The sequence below is a fragment of the Physeter macrocephalus genome, chromosome 14 (genome assembly GCF_002837175.3).
Source record: "Physeter macrocephalus isolate SW-GA chromosome 14, ASM283717v5, whole genome shotgun sequence".
Lineage (NCBI taxonomy): Eukaryota > Metazoa > Chordata > Mammalia > Artiodactyla > Physeteridae > Physeter > Physeter macrocephalus.
The window spans coordinates 73,932,205-73,939,579 of record NC_041227.1 but is presented as its reverse complement, the minus strand read 5'-3'; positions in this window follow the sequence as shown (position 1 = coordinate 73,939,579).

Below are 7,375 nucleotides of genomic sequence, written 5' to 3'. Positions count from 1 at the left end.
GTGAATTGGTAATGCAGGTGACAGGCCAGTGATGTTCTGCTGTCTTTTATCTGGAAAAAGACAAAACCTGGGTGTTGGGGTCCTGAGACCTTAGTTATTCACTCCTTTCCCCTGGTCCAACCCAAAAGCATTTCCCTCCCGTTATCCCGTCTGTCTCCTCGCTCCCTTCCCTGTCGCATGGGGGCCCCCTCAGAGCCCAGAACTCTGCTGGGTCCACTCTGCGTTCAGGGACCGCCAGGCCTCTTTCTCTCGGTGCCTCTCTGCCTGGCCCACCCCAGGCCTCTTCCTCTCCATTTCGCTCCCCTCCTCGTAGCACGTCACTCTCATTTTCTCTGCAGAGCCTGGGAAATTGAGGAGTCCCTTGTGGCAGACGGGCAGGGCTGACCTTGAAGCAGATCTTTAATAAAAAATGAGCAGAGACAGCAGCCTCCCCCATTCCTCAGCTTGCCTCCCCTGACACCCCTCCTCCCTCCAGCCTGGGCTCTCCCCTCCTTCGCCTGTAAATCTACCGTAAGGGGCCACTGCTCTGGGTTAAGCATCGCCTTCATCAGGGACCCTTTAGAGGGTGCAAATCCCTGGGCTGTGGGAGTGCTGTTGGGATGGGGGGGGGGGCGGGAGGAAGTGGTATAGGAGGGGAGGGGGCTGTACTCTGAGGCCGTGGGCCCTGCCTGCCTGTGCCTTAGAGCTTTACACAAGAATCCCCCTCCCACCGAGGCCTCATAATTGTCTCAATGGTTCAGCCCCACCCCTGACCCAAAGCCATACTGGGCTGGAGTTGGGGGGTGTCATCAGCAGCCTAGGCCTCACCCACTTGGGTGCTTGGAATCAAGTCTCCCACAGACCCAGGTCCCACTCAGCCTGAGCGCCGGAGTTAGAGGGACCCGCAGGTTGAACGCCGCCTTATCCCAGCAATTGCATTCAGCCTCATTACCTCTAATCCTCACAATGAGCTCCTGAGCTGCGGACCACTGTCCCATCTCACAGATGACAACACTAAGGATCAGAGAGGTCCAGCGCTGCCCACAGCCACCCAGCCCATCGGTGACCTGGGCGATGACTTGAGCCACCACCTGTCCGACTCAAAGCCAGGCTTGTCCCCTGAACCACTGACCTCAGAGCTGAGCACAGTCTTATTCCTTCTTCCTGCTCCTGACCAGGGCACACGGTTCCTCCGCTTCCCTGAGGCTGCAACTCACCCTCCAGTGTGGGCCCTGTGGGAGGGACAGACCTCCCAGAGCCAGGTTGCCAATTCCCTGGCTCCTCAATGCGTCCCCCTTTCCCCCTGGACCTTTTGGGACCCCAGAGCCTAAACCCACCCTGAGCTGTCCGCATGGTGGGTGTGACTCTGGCTGGCCCAGCTACTTTGCCCCTTGGGGTCTTACAGGTATACAGGAGGTGTAGATATGGGTGTGGATGTGTGTGAACAGACGGGTGGATACAATGTGTGTCGAGGGCCTGGGGAATAGATGAGTGAGTGAATAACTTAGTGAATACATTTGCAAATGAGTGAATGAATGAGAAGTCATTCAAATGGATCCGTGAATGAGGCACTGAGTCAGTGAACTCCGTCCACCAGGCAAGGTCAGGGCGGGAGCAAAGAGATTGTGTCCTCTCTGGGCTCTGCCTCCCCATGAGGCCCACTGTGACAGAGATGCCCACCAAGTTGTCAATAGGATGTGAATGTCCATCCAGCGACTACATCTCCCAGCATTCCCTGCACAGAGATAGACTATGTGACCAATTCTCACCAATGATGTGCAGGCAGTAGTGCCATTTTCCTGGAAGAGGCACCTAAGAAGCAGGTGTGCGCTCTCTTTCCTCTCTCCCCTCTCTTCCCCCATTTGCTGGCCGATTGTACAGGACTCCAGGGCCCTGGGGAGGGGAGAGGGAGCCACAAGATGGAAGGAGCCTGAGTCCCTGTATCATCATGAGGAAGAGAGCTGCCTGCTGACCAGGAACATCAGCCTAGGACTGAGAATGAGAAATAATAAGTAACGATAAGCTACTGAAAGTTTAGAATTTATTTGTTATATTTATTTGTTATAGCAGCTAGCGTTCCCTTAAGTGACACACCCACAGAAGCTAATTATTCATTGCCAAGCTATGGAACTCATCCCTGAAACACTTAGGCGGGGGCTGTGGAGACCCTCGACAGGCATCTGTGACAAGGGCCAGGAGGTGCTCCATCCTTTGCCTGCTGGTGGTGGGGATAGACAGTGTGACCTCACAGCTTTCTTCTCACATCTCCCATTCAGGGAGGAGTTAATGTTGCTCTGGGGTTGGGGGAGGGACTCAGGCAGGTATTGGGATTAAAAGTGACTACTTAGACAAAACTATAGTATTAGAAGTCAGGATAAGTGGTCGTCCTTGGGGAGGGCGTGACTAGAAGGGGTTTAGGAGGGCTGGTAATGTTGTTTCTTGATCTGGATGCTGGTCCATGGCTGTGTGCAGTTTGTGAAAATTCATTGAGCTGTATATGTATGATTTCCATACTTTACGTATTATTGTATTTTAATAAAAAAATTTAAATGCCCAGGAGAAGGGAGGGTTAGCGTGAGGAGACAAAAAGAGTAAAAGAAGACAGGAGAGGGCTTCCCTGGTGGCGCAGTGGTTGTGCGTCCGCCTGCCGATGCAGGGGAACCGGGTTCGCGCCCCGGTCTGGGAGGATCCCACATGCCGCGGAGCGGCTGGGCCTGTGAGCCATGGCCCCTGGGCCTGCGCGTCCGGAGCCTGTGCTCCGCAACGGGAGAGGCCGCAGCAGAGGGAGGCCCGCATACCACAAAAAAAAAAAAAAAAAAAAAAAAAAAAGAAGACAGGAGAATGTCGGCAGAGGGACAGGAGGGGTGCAGGTGGGCAGAGAGCAGCCCTGACCCTTCACCCATCACTGTAGCCTGGGATGTACACCTCCCTTCTTTTCTTGGCAGGCCACCAGAGACCCTCACCCAACACCCATCGCCTCTCCATCCCACACTGGGCACCTACTGCATCCAGGTCCAGGAAGAATCCAGGTTGTCCCAATGGGCAGGTCCCTTGTCCTGGGAACCCCGATCCCCAAGGAGTGTGCAGTAAGCTCTTCTTAAAGGCCTTGAGCGTCACACCTGGGTCCACGGGTTCCGATCAGGACAGGGCGGGCAGGCAGGGGATGCAGCCGCAGAGACGGCAGCTGAGGCTGTCTTGGAGGCTGGGACCCAGTTTCATCTCCAACATTCGTCTGCCAGCAGAAGTGATCCCAGTCACCTAACCCACCATACACTGAGTCCCGGACACATGTCATATCCACTCATACACACACACTCTCAGGAACACTGTTACATCTCTACACCTGGACGACCCACACCTCAGACACACACAGCACACACACGCTCCCGCGTCAACATGGGCCCCACACGTGCGCGTCCGTGCATAAATACGCCCACCAACACATCAGACCCTGGGACAGAGATGGCTAGAGACGGCTTGTAGGAGGCGTGCACCCACACTGAACCTGACCCCCGAGGCACCCAGAGGCAGGAGGGGATCAACTGAGGGTCTCTTTAGGGGGGTCTTAACCTGGGCGCCATCCCTTTCATGGGCACTTTCCTGACTGTCCAGTGGCCTAAGAGAAGCCCCCCAGCCCCACCCCAGCTGGAGTGGCAGCCAGAGTGAGCTGGGGCCAGGGCTGGAAGGCAGAGCCAGGTGGGAGCAGCCTGGGAGCTCCAGGGTCCTAGACTGCACCAACCTGGGCCTGCCCACTCCGACTGCTCTGGGGAAAGGGCAGCTGGCCTGGGCCAGGCTGTCAGGCCGGGCCGGTGAAAGAGCAGGCTACTTGGGAAAGGCCTGCACCTGTGTGTGTACACACACGCAGAGACTGGGATAAATGTGATGCGTTTAATTGCACGCTACCAAAAAGCCTCCCTCTTTCCCTCCCCTGGCCGTGTTTAATGATCCCTCTGGGGACCCCAGCAGGCTAAATTTGCTTCCTGAGCTGAGGCCAGCTCAGACAAAGCCCAGGCTGGCCCAGCCCTGCGGGGTGGGAGGGCCCTGCGCATGTGCTCTGCCTGGAGCTGTCCCCAGGACCCCGGCTTCCTTATCTCTGGCCAGAGCTCTCCTCCCAGTAGCCCCTCACCCTCAGACCTGGAGCCCCAGCAGGGCCCTGACCTCCAAGTGAGAAACATGGCAAGGATGGTCACCATTTATTGAGTGCCTACTGTGTGCTGTGGACTTTATTTTTTTTAATTAAAAAATTTTTGGAGGACCCCGGCTTCCTTATCTCTGGCCAGAGCTCTCCTCCCAGTAGCCCCTCACCCTCAGACCTGGAGCCCCAGCAGGGCCCTGACCTCCAAGTGAGAAACATGGCAAGGATGGTCACCATTTATTACTCAATAAATGTGTGCTGTGGACGTTATTTCTTTTTTTAAATTAAAAAAATTTTTTTGGGCTTCCCTGGTGGCACAGTGGTTGAGAATCTGCCTGCCGATGCAGGGGACATGGGTTCGAGCCCTGGTCTGGGAAGATCCCACATGCCACGGAGCAACTGGGCCCGTGAGCCACAACTACCGAGCCTGCGCGTCTGGAGCCTGTGCTCCGCAACAAGAGAGGCCACGGCAGTGAGAGGCCCGCGCACCTCGATGAAGAGTGGCCCCCGCTCACCGCAACTAGAGAAAGCCCTCGCACAGAAATGAAGACCCAACACAGCCAAAAATATAAATTAAAAAAAAAAAAAAAAAAAAAAAAAGAACAGTTTAAAAAAAAAATATTTTTTTTGGCCACACCGCCCGGCATGCAGAATCTTATTTCCCTGACCAGGGATCGAACCTGTGCCCCCTGCAGTGGAAGGGCGGAGTCCCAACCCCTGGACCACCAGGGAAGTCCTTGCTGTGGATTTTAGACACTAAATCCTCTCAGCAAGCCTGGGAATGGGCATAATTTTACTAGTGAGTAAGCCGAGGCCCAGAGAAGTTAAGTAATTTGCTCAAGGCTCCACAGCCTTGGGGGCTTGGGCATGGGGAGGAGGTCTGGAGTCTGGAGTGAGGTGACCCCTTGTTGGCCCTCAGCAGCCTCACCTCCCGGGCTGTCCTTCTAGACTACTCCAGCCCTGTTGGACTCTCCTTCTGGAAGGTTCTGTCGCACTGGGAAGCGTGGAGTCCAATTTGTAACGTAGCACGGAGCCACTGAAACTTCCGCAATTCCTGTCCTGTCTCCACATTGCTGCTCCTGTCAGTGCTTTCTGTGCTGCTGTCTAACTCGTTCTTGAAATCAGTTCCTGTTCGTGCTCAGCCTCGTCTGAGCCGTGCCGCCCAGGGTGTGGCAGGCTTGATGAGCTGGTTTCCGACATTGAGACGCTCGTCACAATAAACGTCCTAAGTCAGGTCAGGGTCCCGGGGAGAGGCCTGGCCTGGGCGGTGGCCTCCTCCTTCAGCCTCTCCCACAGCTGCTGGGACAGTGCCCCCACCAACAGCTGGCGGATGACCTTGCTCCTCCCCCGTGGAAAGTGCCCGGGGCTGGGGCCGGCTCAGGCATCGGTAGGGATTCAGGCCCCACCCGCCAATCACCACCCACAAGGTCACCTGACTCGAGCCTCAGTCTGTTAATTATGCTACGCGTAACCGGGCCCAGGAGGTAACTGGGACAGAGTAGCCATCCGGTAAAGGCGGCTAAAGCTGCCCTGGGCTCGCATCGGGAGGGGGGGAATGGGGGCTGCTCCTGGGCAGCCCCTCCCTGCTGTCCCGTTTGAAACAGCTGTGAGATGTGAAAGGTTCCAGGTGATGCAAACAGGCACAGCCTGGTCCCCTCCCAGCGCTCAGTGGGTGGCGCTTGAGGGTCCTATTGCCTCCCACCCCTTTCCTGAGCCCGAGCTTTTCCCTGAGCCCAGGCCAGGTACATCTGGCATCGGTCACCGCTCTCAGAGCTTACAGTCCCCCAAAACATACACCCCACATATACACACACAGCCCACACATACACACCCGTCACGCAGAATCACCCCAGCCCGTGAAGGAAGCGCTCCCAATCACCCCTACCCCAGCCGCAACCAGCCGACCTCCATCTCTGGCAGGAAGGGAGTTAACCTAATTACTGGCCTGCGTCTGCCTGGCAAGAGGCTCTCAGCCTGGCTGGGAGAATATTAGCATCAGCAGGAGCCTGGGAGGGAGAGAGCAGGGCGGGGAGGAGTTATTTTTAGGCAACGGAGGTGGGGTTTGTAGTTGAGCTGGGCTGGTGGCTTAGGGAGCAGGGGCAGTCTTCACAGAGTGATGGAGGGCTCGGGTCAGGGGGTGAGGCAGCCTGGCTGTGGCCTCTCCTAAGAGGGACCAGGCCAGCTCTTAGGAAGGAGGGGAGGGGACAGAGAGAAGGAAAGAGGGACTTGCCAAGACTTCCTACCAGAGCTGTCCCACTGGGCTGGGTTGCCAGCTGGGAGAATGTGAAATGGCTCTAAAATGGGGAGGAGGCTCTGCGTGAGCTGACAGCCCCTGCCCCCACCCACAGACAGACACACAGGGTGGGAGCAGGGCGGGGCTTCTCCGTCAGGCCTTGAGAGCAGCTGGGCAGTGGCAGGGTCTGTGACTTCCTGAGGGCACACCAGCTCCTTTGTGAATGGCTGGTCCTCTCCATTCAGGCTCCCGATCTGGGGTCAATGTCCCCCCCATCCTCTGTGGAGTGCCCCCAAGATCCTGCCTCGCAGTGAGGGGCACACGGGGCAACGGCCCAACTCCCAAAGCACGTAAAACATCAGAGCATGGTGAGCCAAGAACCCAAGAAATCCAAGGGTCTGGTTTCATGGCACAGAACCGCCCCACATTCAGACAGCCCTGCCCTCCCCAAGGCTGCAGGCACCTTGCTGACTGGGGCGGGGGAAGCTCTGCAGCCAGAATGCCTAGGTTCAAATCCCAGCTCCCTTACCTGCTGTGTGACCTTGCAAAGTTACTCAACCTCTCTGGGCATCACTTCTCTTGCTAATGTAGCCACCTTAGAGGACTGTGATGAGGATAAAAGGGAATATGTGTGCAAAATGCCTAGGAGGGTGTACCAGTTTCCCATGGCTGCTGTAACAAATGACTACAAGCTTAGTGGCTTACAACAACACACACTTATTATCTAACAGTTCTGGAGGTCAGACTTTCTAAAATCAAGGTGTCAGCAGGGCTGCTTTCCTTCTGGAGGCTCTAGGGGAGAATATTTCCTTGCCTGCCTTTCTGGAGGCTGCCTACACTCCTTGGCTTGTGGGCCCTCCCTCCCTCCCTCTTCAAGGCTTGACACGTAGCATCTTCAGATCTCTCGCTCTGACCACCTCTGTCATCACATCCACTGCTTCGATTCTTCTTCTTCTTATTTTTTTTTGCAGTACGCGGGCCTCTCACTGCTGTGGCCTCTCCCGTTGCGGAGCACGGGCTCCGGACGT